Genomic DNA, 20,256 nt, shown 5'->3' with positions numbered 1-20,256 from the left:
GTTTTCTGAACCCTTTCAAGTTTCTCAACATTATTCCAAGAACAGGGAGATTGGAACTGAAAACAGAATTCCAGAAGGGCCTTCATCAGTGCCCTGTCCAGCCACAATATGACATCACAACAGCTGCATTCAATGCATTGACCAATAACGGGGAGCGTACCAAATGCTGCATTCACTCCCCTGCCTACCTGTGACTCTACTTTCAGGGAACTATGAACCTGCACTCCAAGGTCCCATTGTTCAGCAATGTTCCCCAGGACTTTACCATTAAGTGCATAAGTCCTGCCCTGATTTGCCTTTCCAAAATATAACAGCTCACATTTATCTAATTTGAACTCAGTCTGCAATTCCTTGCTCCAATGGCCCATCTGATCAAGATCCTGTTGTATTCTGAACTAACCTTCTTCACTGTCCACTACACCTCCAATTTTGGTGTCTTCTGTAAACCTACTGACCATATCTCATATATTCACATCCAAGTCATTTATTTAAGGGCCCAATATCCATCCCTGCAGCACACTGCTGCTCACAGGCCTCCAGTCCGCAAAGCAACCCTCAATCATCATCCTCTGTCTCCTACCTTCAAGGTAGTTTTGTAATGGCTTGCTCTCCCTGCATTCCATGTTATCTAACCCTGCTAACCAGTCTGCTTTGTGGAACCTTGTTGAATGTCCATATAAACAACATTCACCGCCTGGCTTAATCAATTTTCTTTGTCACTTCAAAACACTCACTCAAGTTAGTGAAACACAATTGTGCATGTACAAAGCCACAGTGACTCTCCCTGATCATTCCTTACCTTTCCAAATAGATGGATATCCTGTCCATTCGAACAACTTGCCTGCCTGACTTCAGGCTCACTGTTCTCTTGTTCCATGGCCCCTCCTTACCACCTTTTTTAAAATAATGGCACCTCACCTGTCGCTATCAAACATACAAATACCTCAGGAGAGGCCCAACAATCACTTCCCTAGATTTCCAGAAAGTTCCAGGATACACCTGATCAGGTTCCAGGGCTTTATCCACCTTGATGCGATTTAAGACATCCAGTCCCACCTCCCCTGTAACATGGACACTTTTCAAGTTATCACTGTTTATTTCTCCAAACTCTCGAGCTTCCATATACTTCTCCAGTAAAAATGACGTGAAATATTTGCATATATTTCACACCCCCTGTGGTTCCATAGACAGCCTTGTTGACCTTTAAGGGGTCCTATTCTCTGGTCCAGTTAATCTTTTGTCTGTGATATATTTGTTTAATCTCTTTGGATTCTATTCCAGGACATCCCAGAAAGGCCTACTACAAGGACCGTAACTTTCCTCCGACTTGATCAACAATGCCCTCCAACACATACCCTCCACTTCCCGCACCTCCACCTTTACCCCACCCCTCCAGCCACAATAAAGAATACAGCCCTGCGGTCTTCATCTTCCACCCCACTAATCTCCAGATACAGCGCATTAACCTCTTATTTCTGCTACCTAAAGTCAGACCCCACCATAGACATATTTCCCTCCCCACCGCTATCTGCGTTCCACAGAGACCATTCCCTCTGCACCTCCCTTGTTAGGTCCACACCCTCCCACCAACACATGCTCCACACCTTTGACCTTCCCTTACCGCCACGGGAAATGTAAAACGTTCAGCCACACCTCACTGAGCTCTGTCCAGGACCTCAAAACGATCTTTTCACATCAGGCAGAGATTTGCCTGCACATCCCAAAACCTCATATACTGCATCTGGACACTATGGGAAATTTAACATGGTTCATCCAACTAACCTACACATCTTTGGACTGTAGGAGTAAATTTGAATATCCGAAGGAAACCCTCACAAACACTGGGGAGAATGTGCCAACTCCAACACAGACAGTTGCCTGAGGCTGGTATCAAACCCAGGTCTCTGTTGCTGAGGAAGCAGCGCTAACCACTGAGCCACAATACTGTGGGATCTTTGGTGCTGATGTGCTGCCCCACTGATAACTCAGTCACTCACCCTGCCTCATTTCCTAAGAGGCAGTGATGATGGAGTGAAATTATCACTAGACAGTTAATCCAGAGACCCAGATAACGTTCTGGGGACCTGGGTTTGAATCCCATCACGGCAGATTTTGGAAAGTGAATTCAATAAATATCTGGAAAAAATAATCTAGTGACGACAAGGAATCCATTGTCAATTGTTGGAAAAACCCATGTGGTTCACTCATGACCTTTAGGGAAGGAAAATGCCATCCTTACCTGGTCTGGTCTGCATGGGACTCCAGACCTATAGCAACGTCGTTGATTCTTAACTGCCCACTGGGTAAACGCAGCAATAAATGCTGGCCGAGCCAGTGACAGCCTCATCCTGTGAATGAATAAAGGAAACAGGTCAGGTTTTGTTCCTTCTCTAGTAGGTACATCCTACAAACTCAATCAGAAATGTTCTCGTACACACTGAACAAATACATTTCCATCCAAGCCCTTAACACTACAGCACTCCGAGGCCATGTTGGTAAAGTTAAAACCCCTTATCATTGCAACTATATTTTACAGATAACTGAGGTCTGCCGGTAAAATTGTGTCTCAATTCCCCGCTGACTATTGGGAGAGAGTCTATAATACAATCCCAGTAAGATGGTCACCCCTTTCGTATTTCTCAGTACCAACCAAATAACTTGCCTGGATGTACTCCCAGGAATATCCTCCCGAAGCCCAGCCATAATGTTATCCCTAATCAAAAACACCTCTCCCCCTGCTCTGTTGTCCCCTTGCTATAGCATCTATACCCTGGAACATTAAGCTGCTAGTCCTATCCATCCCTGAGTGCTGCCTCTGTAATTGCTGTAATATCCCAGTGCCATGTTCAAAACCATACCCTGAGCCCACCTGCCTGACCTGTCAGGTCTCTTGCACTGAAATAAATGCAGTGTAACTGGTCCGTCCCACCTCATTCTGTAGCTTGCTCTTGCCTGCCTTGACAGTCTGATCTGGTGAACAGTACCAGCCTCAGACTCACCTCTTTTCTCACTATCTCTTTAGGATTACCCCGACTCCCTCACTGGTTTAATGCCTCCCGAGTGGCACTAGCAAATCTCCCTGCTCCTCAGGACCCCATGCTTTCCCCTTCCTATGTCATTGGTACCAATGTACAATGTCCTCCCACTGGTTATTTTCCCCTTTGAGAATGTTCTGCTCCCTCTGAGAGATATCCTTGACACTGGCACCAGGGCAGCACCACCCCATTCTGATCTCTCACTGTCAGCTGCAGAAACGGCAGACTGTGCCCCTGACTAGAGAGTCCCCTATCACCATCGATCGTGTGGAACTGGATACACCTCACATTATGTTAGAAGCCAGTCTCAGTACCAGTAACTTGGCTGTCAGTGCTACTTTCCCCTGAAAGTCTATTACCACCTACATTTTCCAAAACAGTACACTTGTCTGAGATGGGGATAGCCACAGGAGACTCCTGCAGTACCTACCTACCCCTCCTAGCTTTTCTGGAGGTAACCCACCTACCTGACTGTATCTGCAGTATCCTGAGACTGCCGCCTATCACACTCCCGGGCTCCTGTCAATTCCTCACTGCCTTTAATCACTCCTCCACCAATCCATGCGATCCAATAGGATTTGCAATCACACTTCTTGCAGACAAATCATCAGGTTCATTGAAACTCTCCCTAATCTTCCGCACCCAACAGGAACAGCACGCCACTCTACAACAGGCCATCTCTCCGCCTTAACAACCTACAGACCAAGACAAAGGCACAGTCTAACTGCTCGAAAAATACTGCCCGAGAATAACTTATTGCTTACATTTTATATCTTAAACATTTAATCAAGAGACCGTAAGACATTAAAAAGAAATCCTCACCTGACTCATGATTGTAGATTTAATAAAATAAAACTGACTAAGATTGATGTTTGAAGAGACTGAAACTCACTGAGCTGATCCCGGCTCTGAGTACTTCCAAGGGTGAGGTCTCTCTGAGGGCAGCTGTGAAATGTCACTGTTTCTCTTCTCTGCCCACTCCATTTCCAGAGAGGTTTTTAACTTCACAGCAAGTCAGCTCAGAGAGGTCACTGCTTGGGTTTATTCACTGGAGGGTGCCTTTGCTGCCCAGACCAGTATTTATTGGCCACCTTTACTTGTCTTGGAGAAAGTGGTGGTTAACCGCCTCCCTGAAATGCTGCAGTCCATGTACACCACAGTGATGTTTGGACAACAGTCCTCCTCTAGCCCCACAACCCTCCCTGTCTCTGTAATCCCCCTCCGGCTTCACCACCCTCCCTGTCTCTGTAATCCCCCTCCGGCTTCACCATCCTCCCTGTCTCTGTAATCCCCCTCCGGCTTCACCACCCTCCCTGTCTCCGTAATCCCCCTCCGGCTTCACCACCCTCCCTGTCTCCGTAATCCCCCTCCGGCTTCACCGCCCTCCCTGTCTCCGTAATCCCCCTCCGGCTTCACCACCCTCCCTGTCTCTGTAATCCCCCTCCGGCCCCACAACCCTCCCTGTCTCTGTAAGCCCCCTCCGGCTTCACCACCCTCCCTGTCTCTGTAATCCCCCTCCGGCCCCACAACTCTCCCTGTCTCTGTAATCCCCCTCCGGCTTCAGAAATTACATGTCCGTGGCATAACATTTTTATTTGGATTCGTTTTTGTTTAATAAACCACCTCCCCCCTCCACAAAAAAGTGACATATTCACCCCCAAACAAATTTCTGTTGATTGACCTTTTGGAGAGGCCGACACATGGACACCGCAGTATTTTATCTCACATTGTACACGTAGAATGATGGAACTTGCTTTTAAATATTGCTAAAAAAGGAAGGCAATGGCTTAATGGTATTCCTGCCAGATGATTGAAATGTACAGTGTTCCGATGATTAGGGATAGAATCCCAACATGGCTGATGGCAGCATCGGAATCCAATACAATCGAGAATGAAAAGGCGAATGATGACCATGAAACTATTGTCAATTGTTAGAAAACCCAACTGGTTCACTCATGTCCTGTCGGGAAGGAAACGGTCATCCTCACCTGGTCTGGCCTACATGTGACTCCAGACCCACAGCAATGTGGTTAACTCTCAACTGCCCTCAGGAAAAATACATTAAAAACTGTTAACAAATACCCCGCAGGTATCACTTAAAAACTGGCTGTTCCCAATGGGACCATGTGAATTTCTGAACGGCCTGAACTAAAACGGAGTTTCAGCGTCACCTTCTCCCTGTCTCCCCTCACTCTGTTTACACCCAACTCCAGAACACTCTCATTGAGCCAAGCAGCCCTCACAGTGCAGCCCTGTCATTGTCATTGCCTGCTCACACCTACACTGCCCTCAGCCTCCTGTACTGTTCCAGTGCATCTCAATGGGAGCTCAGGGACAGCATCTCATCTTTCATTTCAGCCCTTTGTAACCCCAGAGTCAACATGGACCTCAGCAGTTTCTGAATGAACAGACAGTTGTCAGAAGCTGGAACATCCCACCTGAAAAGGTACTGGAATTTGAGTCTAAAAGGAGTTTTAATGGGAAGTTTGCAGGTAATTGAAAATATCAAGTTTACAGGTTAACATCATGAAGTGGGTGATTGTAAGAACTCTCAGATTTTGACCCAAAGAGACGAGGTGTAATTTGGATAAATCTGTGCTCCATCTCAGGCCAATATCTCCTTCCTCAGCTGCAGGGCCCAGAACAGAGCACACACCCAAAGGGTGATCCAACCACGAATTTGTACATCTTTCTGCTTAACAAAAATATTGGAGATATTTTCCCACAAACAGAACTGACAAACCTTTCTCCTTCCACAGTTAAATGCCAATGATATTCAGATCCTGATGACTCCATTGACTGTAAAAACTTGCTTTGAGATCCGAACCTCAATTATTCTGATTTAATATCCTATGAAATGAATTCACAAAACAAAACTCACAGTCAGTGCAGGAAGAATATAAAGACATATTTTTTTCTTGGTATGTGCTTGATGTGTAAATGCCTCTCTTCAAACCTTCCCCCTCCCCCTCCCCCTCCCCCATCCTTGGAAGGGGACATGTCCATGCCCCTCACTGTACCTTGCCCCCAATAAAGATGGCGGCCATATCCCAGGACCTATCACCGCCTGAGGGCCGCAGCCATTTTCCCATCTGCTGCAAACGCGGGAAAGAGTTTCTAATTCAGACTAACGACCTGCACAGAGTGTAATTAAAACTTCCCAGTCTGAAGTGACTCATTACCTCTGTCTCTGAGGCCACTCTCCCCTTCCCTATTTGCGTTCCCCACATTCACCAACGGCCGAGTCACGTGACACTGCACAGGCGGAGTTACTGGTGACGTGTCATCCCACTGGCCACGCCCCTCATTCACTCCCATTGTTTGGATGACCATCTTTATCACTTGGTCCACCAGTCCCACCACCTTTTCCTATTGGTCCGAAGCTGCCATCAATCAGCTGGACCCCATTGTGAGGTCAGTGGTGGGATCCTCCCCCTGCCTGAATCAAACCCGGAAGGTGGATGGATGGTGTCAATCAGGAACAACAAGCAGGAGGTGCTGGGAAAGCTCAGCAGGTCTGGCAGCATCTGGGAACAGGAATCTGTCCAGTGGCCCTTCCTCAGAACCGATGGGAGCTGGGAACATTAGAATCCTGGCAGTGTGGAAACAGGCCATTCGGCCCCAAAAGTCTACCCTCCGAATGGTATCCCACCCAGACCCATTCCCCTACCCTATTACTGTATATTTCTCCTGACTAATGCACCTCACCTACACATCCCTGAGCATTATGGGAAATTTAGCTTGGCCAATTCAACTAACCTGCAGATCTTTGTACTGCAGGAGATAGGGGTTAGAGAGTAAATAATAGGCAGGGACAGAACCCAGAGAGAGACTGGAACATTTGGAAAGACAAAAGGAGTGGATTACAATCTGGCTGGGAGGGTGCATAGCTGTTAATGGAGGGGACAGGAACCTGTGTCTGGCAGCATCTCAGTGGAGGTGGTGGAAATGGCGACTGATGATCTACGTTCTGCTGCAAAAACAGACCCCGAGCTTCCAGCTGCCTGCCACTTTAACACATAAGCCTGTTCCCTGGCCAACATCTCTGTCTCATGTTTACTGCAGTGTTCCAGTGAGGCCAGAACATACCAAATGGCCCATATTTCAAGGACTGCAATTTCCCCTCCCATGTGGTCAATACCATCCACTTTATCTCCTCCACTTCACGCACCTCTGCCTTTGAAACCCACACCTCCAACTGCAACAAGGATAGAACCACTGCCCCCCGCCCCCAAAGTCCTTACCTTCCACCCAGATACAACACATCATCCCCTGCCATTTCCACCAGCTACAATCAGACCACACCACCAGATTCTTAAGGGGTTTGACAGAATAAATACTGATGTGTCTGAGGGTAAGTACTGAGAGGGGAGTCTGAAACCAGATTCTGAGCCAGTCACAGAATCAAGGGTTCTGTTTCGGATTCATCAAGTTTAAGGCAACACAGACACGGGTAAGGGGCTTCAGTAGCAATGGAGCTGGGGTGAGGAGTAGACAAGCAATTGGAATTCCTGGTGTTTGGGATTGTGTAGATGTCTGATCAGAAGGTCAGCTTCGCGTCAGATATAACTGCAATGCTGTAAAGAGTGTAGTTCCCAGCGAGAGGGAGAGGCTCAGCAGTCAGGGAAAGAAATTTGTCACGCAACAGGTTTAACCATTACAATGCTTCATTGGAGGAAACTGCACCTAATCGAGTAGTGGGAATGTGGTAAGCAGTTTGATAACTGAGTAACAGTGGAGTAATGGAGAGGGATGACGGGGAGGGAGAGCAGCGCATCGTCAGTGTACATGTGAAACACAACATGGTGCTTTTGCACAATGTCACCTCCTGGCTGTGTGTACGTGAGATACAGAAGGGACCAAGGATAGATCCAGGAGGGACACCAAATGCAAGGAATTCAAAAAGGAAAGGGCGAGTGGAAATGGAGCAGGATTTTGGGAGAGAAGGACATAATCAGAAAAGACTGAACAAGGAACAATATCTGTGAATCGGTGAGGGGGACTGATGAGGAGGAGGAGGAAAAAAAAGAGTTGGAAAGTCTATGGTTTAATGAGATTAGGGTGAGGGGCTGCAGATCAGATTATCTCAGTCTTACTGACAGACAAACTCCATGTGCTCCAAACTCTTGTTGGAGGGAAGGATGGAGGAGACAGGATGATGGACAGTGTTTCACAAAGAAACAAAACCTGGGTAAGTGATGTTTAAAGTGAGTGAACAAACCTAATGTATTTAACTTTTATTCAAAATATTAAAACAAACGACTGAAGTCCTAGTTCGAATCCCAACTTGGCAGATGGCGGAATCTGAATTCAAGAAAAAAATAACCGGAATTAGGAATCTCCTAATCTCCATGGAACGATTGTCAATGGCGAAAAAAATCCTGCCAACCCGACAGTGGCCCAGCAAGCTACTCACTGTATTAATCACTGCAAAGTCTCAACAAAGGAATGAAACTAGATGGACCACTCGGCATCTAACAGGGCACCAGAAAATACAACCACAGAATCAGCCGTCTCGATGGTGCAATGTCCTCCAGACTAACATATGGAGTTTGGTGCCAAAATGTGCAGAGCTGTCTCACAGACCAATCAAGGAACAGCCTGACATACTCATACTCGTGAAATCAACCCTTACAGACAATGACCAGATACCACCATCACCATCCCAAGATATTGAGAGTGTTGTGATGGAAAGCACAACAGGTCAGGCAGCATCCGAGGAGAAGGAGAATCGATGTTTTGAGCCTAAGCCCTTCATCAGTCTGACCTGCTGTGCTTTTCCAGCACCACACTCTCGACTCTGATCTCCAGCATCTGCAGTCTTCACTTTCTCCTGAAATCTCTGGATATGTCCTGTCCCACCAGCAGGACAGACCAGGCAGAGGTGGTGGCACAGACAGGGAGGATTTGCCCTGGGAGTACTCAGCATTGACTCCGGACACCAGGAAATCTCATGGCTCCTGCTGATTACCACGTACCATCCTCCCTTGGCTGATGAATCACTTCTCCTTCATATTGAACAACATTTGGAGGCAGCACTGAGGAAGTAAAATGGTGTCAAACGTACTCTGGGTACAGGATTTCAATGTCCACAATCGAGACTAGCTCTGCAACAGAATTACTGACTGAGCTGGTCAGGTCCTAAAGGACACAGCTGTTCAACTGAGTCTGCAGTGGGTGGTGAGGGAACCAAGAGGGAAAAACATACTTTATCTCATTGTTATGAATTGACCAGCTGCAGATACCGATACTGTCATGGACAGATGTAAGAGCGACCATCACACATTCCTTTTGGAGACACAAGTCTTGGCTTAAAGTTAAGAAAAACTTCCATTGTGTTGAGTGACACTATCACCGTTCTAAATGGGACAGAGTTTGAAGAGATGTAGGATCTCAAATTGGATCTCTCTGATGTACTGTGGGACATCAACAGCAGCAGAACTGTACTCCAGCACAATCTGTAATCTCATGGGTTTGTACATCCCGCACTCACCCATCACAATGAACAGGAAAGGAGGGCATGCCATGAGCAGCACCAGGCATACCTAAAAATGACGGGCCAACCTGGTGAAGCTACTAAACAGGACCATCTGCATTTCAAACAGCATCAGCACCAAGCAACAGAGCTAAGTGATCCCACAACCAATAGATCAGATCAGAACTCTGCAGTTCTGCCACACCCAGTTGTTTAATTGTCCATCACCGTTCACAACTCATTGGAGGAAGCATCACAGATATCCCCACCCTTATATGTGAGGCTCCTCCAGCAGTACAAGGACCAGATAAGATAACAGCATTTGCAGCAATCTGCAGCCAGAAGTGCAAAGTGGGATGAACCATCTCAGCCTTCTCCAGTGGTTTCTAACATCACAGATGTGAGTTTTAAGCCAATTCTTGATGTTATTCAAACTGAATAGAAATGGTTAAGTAGTGCAAAGGCTACGGGCCCTGCCAATATCCTGGCAATAATACTGATGGCTTGTGCTCCAGAACTTGCCACCCACCAAGCCACGTACCGCTCCAGCACTGGCATCTACCCGACAATGTGGAACATTGCCCTGGCATGTTCAACACAAAAACACAGGGCAATCCAACCCAGCCAATTTCCACCCCTCAGTCCACACTCGATCAGCAGTCAAGTGATGGAAGATGTCATCAACAGGGCTACCAAGCAGCAGCTGCTCAGCAACAGCCAGCTGAGTGACACTCATTTTAGGCTCCACCAGGGCCACTCAGCTCCCGATTGTGTTACCGCCTGATTCACAACCTGACAACCAGCTGAATCCCAGAGGTGAGGTGAGGGGGACAGCCCAGTCCCACTCCAACACCACTATTTCTAGCTGATTCTACTCTTGTCTCAGCTCATATACTCTCATCCCCCTTGTGTTATCTCCAGACTCCATTATCCAAACACACTCCTGACCAGCTTCCCACATTCAACCTCCCTGTAATCTCAAGAAAACCTAAATCTCTGCTGCCCAAGTACTCCCTCGTACCAAAGCTTGTTGATCCATCAAAAGGCTCCTATTCATAACCAACAACAGAGAGCCACAGAGATGTACAGCATGGAAACAGACCCTTCAATCCAACCCGTCCACGCCGACCAGATATCCCAACCTGATCTAGTCTCACCTGCCAGCATCCGGCCCACATCCCTCAATTTAAAATTCCCACCCTTGATGTAATTTTTGGTTGTGACCATCCCTAGCTCGCTGTATCTCACACCCTTTGAGACCTCGACAACCCATTCTGTTCGAGAGATTCACAATGATCTGTTAATTCATTACCTCACCTGTGTGGCTGCTTTTACAGTTGCCAAAGCAACAAGGTCTGAAATCCGCAGCCACAGGTCTGCTTTCTCCCTTTAAGACATTCCTCAAAACCTGCTTTTTGGCAATGCTTTTGGTCAGCTGACCTAATATCATCCTTCTCTGGCCTTATGTCTAAAGTTCCCAATAACATTTTTGTCAAATTATAAGCATGATAATGAAACTACAAACTGTTCTTGATTTGGACATTATCTTCAAATCATCACTGTTGCTGTAATGAATAATCTGTAATGTCTCTTACCCAACCACATTGTGGGAACACCTTCACCACACAAACTGCAGCTGTACAAGAAAGTCAAACATCACCCTCTCCCCAGGCAACAGGGCTTTGGCATTAATCACTGGGATCTGTGGAAGGAGAAACACAGTTGATGTTTCAGGGAGTGCAAAACGGATTACAGGGAATGAAAATAGTGCAGAATTTATAGTCAGAAATGTAAGGAAAATACACTTGCTCATTGGAAAAAAGAATTCTTGACTGTCAAAGATTTTCCAGAAAAAAAATAATAAGCAGCACACGGTCAGGGGCTGGGCGGCAGTGAAAAATTAACTTACAGAAATGTCTGTAAAAGTAATAGGAAAATACTAAACAGACCAAAAATACACCCATTGTTCGAGACTGAGGAAGCTAGATATTGACAAAGTGGTCATGAGGGAGCCCAGAGATGGAGCAGAGCAGTATAAGCTGTTATGATCCCACAGTCAGAGATGTATAGCACCGACACAGACCCTTCGGTGTAACTCATCCATGCCAACCAGGTATCCGAACCTAATCCATTCCCATTTGCCAGCACTTGGCCCACATCCCTATAAACGCTTCCTAATCATATCATGTGTCTATTTAGATGCCTTTAACATGTTTATTTGTACTAGCCTCCACCACTTCCTCTGGCAGCTCATTCCACGCACTGCATGAAAGAGTTGTCCTCGAGGCCCCTTTGAAATTTTATTTGTTCACCCTAAAGCAATGCCCTCTACTTCTGGACACCATCACTCCAAGGAAAACACCTTGTTCATTTACTCTATTCATGCCCCTCATGATTGTATAAACCTCCATAACATCACAGCTCAGCCTATGGCACTCCAGGGAAAACAGCCCACCCTCCAACCTCAAATCCTCCAACACTAACAACATTCTTGGAAGTCTTTTTTGAAACCTTTCAAGTTTCACAGCACCCTTCTGATAGGAGGCAGGCCAGAACTGCACACAATATTCCAAACGTGGCCTAACGAATGCCCTGTACAGCAACATGACCTCCCACATCCTGTACTCAATGCTCGAACCAATAAAGGAATATAAACTGAACACCTTCTTCACCATCCTATCTGCCTGCAACTTGACTTGCAAGAAACTATGAACCTGCAGTCCAAGGTCTCTTTGTTCCGCAAACGTCTCCAGGGCCTGGCCATTCAGTGTATAAGTCCTGCACTGATTTGCTTTTCCAAAATGCAGCACCTCACATTTATCTAAATTAAACCCCATCTGATCAATATCTCATTGTAATCTGAGGTAACCTTCTTCATTATCCACAATATCTCCAATTTTGTATGACCTGCAAACTCATTTACGATACCAAATCATTTAAATGAATGACAAAACAAATCCAGAAATAAACATCCATTTCTCTGAGTTTGAATGTGCTCTGTAAATCCTGCCCAATGACTCTGTACCACAGAAAGGCTGCACATGCGCCTGGCTGCACCTTGCCCCCTACAAAGCTGGCAGTTCCGCATGTATCCAGTGAATTCTTGCCCCGAATAAAGATGGTGACGCGTACACATACCTGCAGCCACACTGAGGCAATTCCCCATTTACTGAAAACACGAGACTGGGATGTTACAAAATATGTGTTTTCCGATGCGCACATTGTGTTTGTAAAACCTCTCCACTCATACAGAACCTCTCTCACCTCCTGCGGTTCCACAGACAGCCTTGATTTTTGCGGGTACCTATTCTCTGCCTGGTTACTCGTTTGTCCTTAGTGTGTTTGTACAATCACTTTGGATTCTCCTTAAACCTATTTCCGAAAGCTATCTCATATCCCCTTTTTGCCCTCCTGGTTTACCTCGAGTATACTCCTACTGCCCCTATACTCCTCTAGGGATTCTCACAAACACAGCTCTCTGTACCTGCCAAATGCCTCCTTCATTTTCCTGACCAGGCCCTCAATTTCTTTCGACAGGCAGCATTCCCTACACCTACCAGCCTTGGCCTTAACAGGAACATACTGTCTATATACTCTCATTGTTGCAGGCCTGTGGAGGCAATAGCAGATGAGGACAGAGAAACAATCATTCCCAGTAAAGAGGCAATGTTGGGAAAGATAACAGCCTCAAGGTAGCTGGGTCTCCTGGCCCTGATGGAATGCATTCGAGGGACTAAAGTAGATGGGGGGGAAGAATAACAAACTCGTGATAATTCACTAAAATTTGTTGGATTCTGGGATGGTTTTGACAGACTGGAAGCTGCAAATTGGTGCCACTATTTTTCAAAAAGGACCTGTTAGCTTAACTTCTGCAGTGGAGAAAATGCTTGAATCTCTCAAGGAAGTAGTGGTGAGATATCTGGGTAGAAATTGTCTCATTTCGCAGACACAGCATGGATTCATGAAAGGCAGGTCACTTTTAATGGATTTACTGGAATTATTTGAGCGCGTTGGACAAGGGGGAACCGGTGGTTGTGGTGTACCTGGATTTCCAGAAGGTATTCGATACGTTGCCACACAAAAGGCTGCTGTATAAGGTAAAGATGCACAGCATTATGGGTAATTATCATTGATACAGGATCGGTTCACCAACATAATAAATAATGGGGATAAACGGGTGTTTGGATTAGTGTTGACACTACAACTGTTTGCAATTTACACAAATGTTTTGGAATTGAGGACCAAGTGTACGGTGTCAGAGTTCACATTTGATACAAAGACGAGTAAAGCAATGTCTGCAGAGTCCATTGTAAGTCTGCACAGGGATACAGATCAATTAAGTGAGTGGGTAAGGATCTGGCAGATGGAGTTCAATGTTGGGAAACGTGAGGTCATCCATTTGGGTCGGACTAACAGCAGACTGGATGATGAAATGGTGAAATATTGCAGCAGGCTGCTGTGCAGAGGGAGCTGGGTGTCCTTGTGCGTGAATCACAGGAAGCTGGTTTGCAGGTACAGCAGGTAATTAAGGCAGTGAAGGGAATATTGTCCTTCATTGCCAGAGGGATGGTTATGCTGCAGCTGTACAGGCCACACCTGGAGTACTGTGTACAGGTTTGATCCCCTTACATTAGCAAGGATGTACTGGCACTAGAGGGAGTGCAGAGGAGGGTCACTAGTTTGAGTTGGGAGTTGAGAGGGTTGGTGTATGTGGAGAGATTGAGAAAACATGTTCTATACTCATTGTAATTTAGAAGAATGGGACGTTGGATAGGAAACAAATAAAATTATGAGGGGAGGAGATAAGACAGAAGCAGGGAGGCTATTTCCAATGGGGACGGGTCCAACTCCAGAGCCTCAAAATAAGGGGGAGCAGATTTAGGACTGAGATCAGGAGGAGCTTCTTCAGCTAAAGGGTTGTGAATCTGTGGCATTCCCTGCTGACTGCAGCATTTGAATGCCTTTCAGGCAAATTGTAGATTTGTGAACAGGAAAGGAATTAAGGGTTATGGTGGGAGATCGGGAACGTGGAGCTGAGGCCATGAAAAGATCAGCCCTGATCTTATTGAATGGTAGAGCAGGCTGGAGGGGCCAGGTGAAAGTTCTTGCCTCGTGCCATCAAAATCAGCCTTTGTCCAATTCAGAACCTTAACATGTATATCTGGTCTATTATTTTCTGTAACTATTTTAAAACTAGTAGAATTATCAGAGAATCCCAACAGTGTGGAAGCAGGTCATTCAGCCCATCACACTGATACTGACCCTGAGAGCCTCCTCACCTCCCCCAGTAACATTGCATTTCCGAGGGCCACACAACCTACACATGCCTGAACATTACGGACAATTCAGCCTGGACAATCCACCCAACCTGCACATCCCTGAACACTGTGGACAATTCAGCCTGGATAATCCAACCTATCCTGCACATCTTTGGACTGTGGGAGGAAACCAGAGAACTCAGACAAAATCCATGCAGAATACCCCAATAAGGTGGTCATCCCTTTCTTATTTCCCAGTTCCAACGAACTAACTTCAATGGGCGTACTCCCAGCAATATCTTCCCTAAGCAAAAACATAATGCTATCCTGAATCAAAAATGCTACTCCCCCTCCTCTCTTGTCCCCCTTTCTATTCTTCCTATAGCATCTATACCCTGGAACATTAAGCTGCCAGTCCTATCCATCCCTGAGTGCTACCTCTGTAGATGCTATAATATCCCAGTGCCATGTTCAAAACCATACCCTGAGCTCATCTGCCTTCCCTGTCAGGCCTCTTCTATTGAAGTAAATGCAGTGCAACTGCTCAGTCCGACTTCATTCTGTGCCTTGCCCTTGCCTGCCTTGACTATTTGACTTCTGAACTGTACCAGTCTCAGACATACTCTTTCCTCACTATCTTATTGGGTTTACACCCACTCCCTCACTGGTTTAATGCCTCCCGAGTATCACTAATATCTCCCTGTCTGGATGTTAACACCTTCCAATTCAGGTACAATCCATCCTTCTTATGCAGGTCAACTCTACTCCAGAGGAGATCACAATGATCCAAAAAAAATGTGAATCCTTTTCCCCTGCACCAGCTCCTTAGCCACTCATCCAACATCTCCTCCTCCTCTGTAATATGGACATTTTTCAAGATGTCACCATTTATTTCCCCACATTCTATATCTCCCATGTAATTCTTCACAGTAAACACTGATGCAAAACACTGGTTTCCTATCTCGCCCATCGCCTGCAGCTCCACACAATGGCTGTCTTGCTGATCTTGGAGGGTCTCTATTTTCTCCCTAGTTAGCCTTTTATTCTTCATGTATTTATAGAAGCCCTTCGGATTATTCTTAAACCTATTCGCCAAAGCTATCTCACGTCCCTTTTTTGCCTCCTGATTTCCCTCTTAATTATACCCCTACTGCCTTTATACGCAATTTTTTTGGATTGGAATAAATGCAAAATATAACAACCTGACAAAACAGACGAGGGCAGGACTTACTCTCAATAAAAGTAGGGCCTTGAGTAGTGATATGGGAACAGAGAGTCCGAGGGCTTCACGTCTTTGAAGTTTGTGTGACATGTAGACAGGGTGGTTAATAAGGTGCTAAGCACACTTACCTTTATTGTTCAGACCTTGGAGTACAGGAGTTGGGACGTTATGTTGGGGATGTACAAGATGTTGGGGAGGCCTCTTCTGGAATACTCTGTCCAGTTCTGGTTGTGGTGTTATAGGAAGGAGATTATTAAATTGGAGCAGGTTCAGAAGAGATTTACCAGCATGTTGCCATGAATGGAGGGATTGTGTTCTAAGGAGAGGCTGGATAGGCTGGGAATTTTTTCACTGGCGTGCACGAGGTTGAGGCGTGAGCTTATTCGAGGTTTATAAAATTAGAAAGAGTGTAGACAGGGTGAATAGCCGGGGGAGAGGGGATTCAAAACTCGGGTGCATTCATTTTGAGAAGAAATGAGAAAGATTTGAGAAAATACATGAAGGTTTTAATAAAAAAGATACACGTGGGGAATGAACTTCCAGAGGAAGTGGTAGCTGTGAATACAATTACAATATTGAAAAGACATTCAGATAAGTACATAAATAGGAAATATTTGGATGGATGTGGTCCAAGCGGAGGCAGGTACAATTAGTTCAGTTTGGAATTATGGTCGGCATGGACTGGTTGGACCACAGGGCCTGTTTCCTTGCTGTATAACATTATGACTCTAATCCTCACGATCCCTAAATTCCTCCATCCTCAACTCGCCTGATCAATGTCACCTAAACCATCCTCACAACTCTTCCTTATTTATATAATTCCTCACTAGCCACAGAACGCTCCCTATCTCACGTCCTCCAGTTTCTCAAATCTCTGCGATATGTGCCTTTCTTTAGTTCCAACCTTGAGGATGCCCTCATTCACTCCGATTGGTTGGAGGACAAACTCGTACGACCTGGTCCTCCAGTACTGCCCTCTGGCCCTATTGGCCTGCGCTGACATCACTCACCTCACAATGGGCCCCGGATGATTGGTGGGATCCTCCCTCTCTCTGCTCTGGGATGAGCTTCATCATTCACAGTGAATGGGACAGTATCACAGAGCACAGGGGCTGGGGGCTATTCAGCCCATTTGGGCTGTACTCTCTCCCTCTGGAGATGCTGCAAATCTGTCCCAATTCCCTTCCCATTTGCCCATAGCACCCCAAATCTTCCCTTAAAAAGTAAAATTCCAAATCTGTTTATGAATAACTGCTGAGTCTGTCCAGCTGCCGTTCAGACTGTTCCAGATGCTCAGAACTTACTGAAGAACATAATGTTCACATATTCACTTATTAATTGCCAATTACCTGAAAATAGTTACTAAAATTGTGACATTGTTAACAATTCCCCTCTCTCTGAAAATTAAATATCTTAGAAACAAATTTGCAGCTGATCAAAATCACTGCTTAACCTTCTCAGCTCCAAGAACAATTATCTGTGCTTCTGCTAGCTCTCCACAAAAGAGGAACACATCTTATTTTCATTTATTAATGTCATAGAGATGTACAGCACAGAAACAGACCTTTGGTCCAATTTGTCCATGCCAACCAGGAATCCTCAACAACTGGAGCCCCATTTGCCAGCGATTGGTCTGTATCACTTGAAACCCTTCCTATCCATGTACCCAATCGGATGCCTTTCAAATGTTGTAATTGTATCAGCCTCCACTACTTCATCTGGCAGCTCAATCCACACACACACCACACACAGTTTGAAAACGTTGCCCCTTAGATCCGTTTTAAATCTTTGCCCTCTCAACTTAAGCCCATGCAATTGTTTTGAACCCACCTAACTGGGGGGAAAAGACCGTGGCTGTTCACCGTATCCATGCCCCTCATGATTTTATAAATCCCCATGAAGTCACCTCTCAGTCTTTGACTCTCCAGGGAAATTAACCCTGGCCTATTCAGCCTCTCCCTGTAGCCCAAATCCTCCAATCCTAGCAAAGTCTTTGTAAATCTTGTCTGAACTCTTTCAAGATTCACAACATCCTTCCCAGAACAGGGGATTTTGAACTTAAAACATAATTCCTGAAATGGCTTAATCAATGTCCTGTCCAGCCACAATTTGACATCCCAGCTTCTGTACTCAATGCATTGACCAATAAATATAAGCATACCAAACCTCACCTTCACTAGTCTGCCTATCTATGACTGTACTTTCAAGAAACAATGAACCTGCTCTCCATGGTCTCTATGTTCAGCAACATTCCCAAGGACTTTACCAATAAGTGTATAAGTCCTGCCCCGATTTGCCTTTCCAAAATCCAACAGCTTACATTTGTCTAAATTGAACCCAGTCTGCCATTCCTCGCCCCAATGGCCCATCTGGTCAAGATCCTGTTGTATTCTGAACTAACCTTCTTCATTGTCCACTACACCTCCAATTTTGGTGTCTTCTGTAAACCTACTGACCATATCTCATATTCACATCCAAGTCAATTATTTAAGGACCCAATATCCATTCCTGCAACACGCTGCTGCTCACAGGCCTCCAGTCCACAAATCAACCCTCTGCACCACCCTCTGCCTCCTACCTTCAAGCCAGTTTTGTATCCAAATGGCTAGTTCTCTCAACATTTCATGTTATCTAACCTTGCTAACCAGTCTGCTTTGTGGAACATCGTTCAGTGTCCATATAGACAACATTCACAATCTGCCTTCATCAATCATCTTTGTCACATCTTCAAAAAAAACTCAATCAAGTTAGAGAGAGAATTTCCCACACACAAAGCCATGCTATCTATCCCTAACCATTCCTCATCTTTCCAAATACATGTAAATCCTGTCCCTCAGAATCCATTCCAACAACTTGCCTGCCACTGACTTCAGGCTCACTGTTCTCTTGTTCCCTGGCCTTTCCTTACCACCTTTTTAAATAATGGCACATGCCTTCCAGCACCTCACCTGTCACCAATGACAATATAAACATCTCAGGGAGGGGCACTGCTATCACATTCCTAGCTTTCCACAAATGTCTGGGATACACCTTAACAGGTCCCAGGGATTTATCCACCTCAATATGATTCAACACATCCAGTACTACCTCCTCTGTAATATGGTGAGGAGCCAGGCAGCAGTGGACAATTCATTTACTGAAAGGTCTGTGAACATAACAGTAAAATACTAAACAGAGCAAAAATACACTCAGAGACTGAGGAAGCTAGATAGTGAACAAGTGGACATCAAGGTGCTCAGAGGCGAATCGGAGCAGTTTTATGATCCCACAGTCAGAGATGTCTAGCACCGAAACAGACTCTTCAGTACAACCCATCTATGCCAACCAAATATTCGAACCTAATCTATTACCATTTGCCAGCACTTGGCCGGCATCCCTCTGAACCCTTCCTATTCAACTGCCTTTGAAATGTTACAATTTTTGTTGCCCTTTAGGTCCCTGTTGAATTTTCCCCTCTCACCCTTAACCTATATCCTCTAGTTCTGGGCTCCACCACCCCAGGGTAAAGACCTTGTCTATTTACGCTATCCATGCCCCTCACGATTATATAAATCTCTTCAAAATTACACCTCAGCCTATGACACTCCAGGGAAAATGGCCCCAGTCCCTATTATGCCTCTCCCTGCAACTCAAATCCTCCAACCCTGGCAACATCCTTGAAAATCAATTCTCAAACCTTTCAAGTTTCAGTGCCTCCTTCTGATAATAGGGAGACCAGAATTGCACACAATATTCCAAAAGTGGCCTAATCAATGTCCTGTCCAGCTCCTGTACTCAACGCTCTGACCAACAAAGGGAAGCATACCAAATTTCTTCTTCACTGTCTTATCGACCTGTGACTCTACTTTCAAGGAACTGTGAACCTGCATTCCAAGGTCTCTTTGTTCAGCAAGACTCTCCAAGACCTTACAATTCAGTGTGTGAGTCCTGCTCGGATTTGCTTTTCTAAAATGCAGCACCTCACATTTATCTAAATTAAACCCTATCTGCCATTCCCCAGCCCATTGGCCCATCTGATCAATATCCCATTGTATTCTGAGACAACCTTTATCACTGACCACAATACCAACAATTTTGGTGTCACCAGCAATCTTACTAACGGTACCGCCTCTATTCACATCCAAATCCTTTAAACGAATGACGAAACAAATCCAGAGAAAAAAAATCCATTTCCCTGGGTGTGAATGTGCTCTGTGTAAATCCTGCCCTATGACTCTCTATCAGGGAGAGCTGCACATACTCCCCTCTGAACTTTGCCCCCTACAA

At 45.6% G+C, this 20,256-nt stretch overlaps 1 long non-coding RNA gene across 3 annotated transcripts in view; it reads right to left on the bottom strand.

Annotated features, from left to right (window-relative positions):
• The window catches only part of LOC132812475 (uncharacterized), a 40,048-nt gene that overhangs the window by 19,415 nt on the left and 377 nt on the right, over positions 1 to 20,256 (bottom strand). Inside the window, exons 2-3 of one of the 3 annotated variants that reach the window (XR_009643665.1) lie at positions 11,106 to 11,212; positions 2,240 to 2,348 (exon numbers count right to left, since the gene is read on the bottom strand). This is a non-coding gene — a long non-coding RNA (uncharacterized LOC132812475). Of the gene's footprint in view, positions 1 to 2,239; positions 2,349 to 6,217; positions 6,243 to 11,105; positions 11,213 to 20,256 lie in introns of those variants that run through there. The other 2 variants (XR_009643666.1, XR_009643667.1) reach the window with 2 other exon arrangements.

The sequence above is a fragment of the Hemiscyllium ocellatum genome, unplaced genomic scaffold (genome assembly GCF_020745735.1).
Source record: "Hemiscyllium ocellatum isolate sHemOce1 unplaced genomic scaffold, sHemOce1.pat.X.cur. scaffold_274_pat_ctg1, whole genome shotgun sequence".
NCBI classification, from domain to species: domain Eukaryota; kingdom Metazoa; phylum Chordata; class Chondrichthyes; order Orectolobiformes; family Hemiscylliidae; genus Hemiscyllium; species Hemiscyllium ocellatum.
This window is presented reverse-complemented; position numbering and strand designations above follow the sequence as displayed.